Source organism: Melospiza melodia, chromosome 17 (assembly GCF_035770615.1).
Source record: "Melospiza melodia melodia isolate bMelMel2 chromosome 17, bMelMel2.pri, whole genome shotgun sequence".
Lineage (NCBI taxonomy): Eukaryota > Metazoa > Chordata > Aves > Passeriformes > Passerellidae > Melospiza > Melospiza melodia.
In genome coordinates, this window is record NC_086210.1 from 6,515,186 (window position 1) to 6,516,056 (window position 871).

Here is an 871-nt window from a genome sequence, read left to right on the forward strand (position 1 = left end):
GGCCGACCACTGGGATTCTGGAGTCGAAGCTACAGAGGGTGCGAAGCCAACTACACTCCCACAGAGAAGGAAATGTTGGCTGCCTGTGAAGGAGTCCAGGCTGCCTCAAAGGTGATCGGCATGGAAGCACAACAACTCCTGGCACCTCGACTACCAGTGCTGGGGTGGATGTTCAAAGGCAAGGTTCCTTCCACCCACCACACCACTGACGCTACCTGGAGTAAATGGATTGCTCTTATCACACAGCACACCCGTGCTGGAAACCTGAATCGCCCTGGGATTCTGGAGATAATTACAAACTGGCCCGAAGGTGAGAACTTTGGTCTGACTGATGAAGAGGATCAAGAATCAGTGACACGTGCTGAAGAAGCTCCTCCATATAACCAACTGCCCCCAGAGGAAACACACTATGCTCTTTTCACTGATGATTCCTGTCTCATCATAGGGATGAACCAGAAGTGGAAAGTAGCCATATGGAGCCCCACCCGACAGGTTGCACAAGCTACCGAAGGAGAAGGTGGATCAAGTCAACCTGCAGAACTCAAAGCTTTTCAGCTGGCCCTGGACATTGCTGAGAGAGAGAAATGGCCAAAGCTCTATCTTTATACTGATTCATGGATAGTAGCCAATGCTCTTTGGGGCTGTCTGGAAAGGTGGAAAAAGGCCAACTGACAGCGTAGGGGGAAACCGATCTGGGCTGCTGATGAGTGGAAAGACATTGCTGTTCGGTTAGAGATGCTACCTGTGAAAGTCCACCATGGGATGCTCATGTCCCCAAGAGTCGGGCTAATGAGGAACACCGAAACAACGAGCAGGTAGATCAGGCAGCAAAGATAGAGGTGTCAAAGATAGACTTATATTGGAAACATAA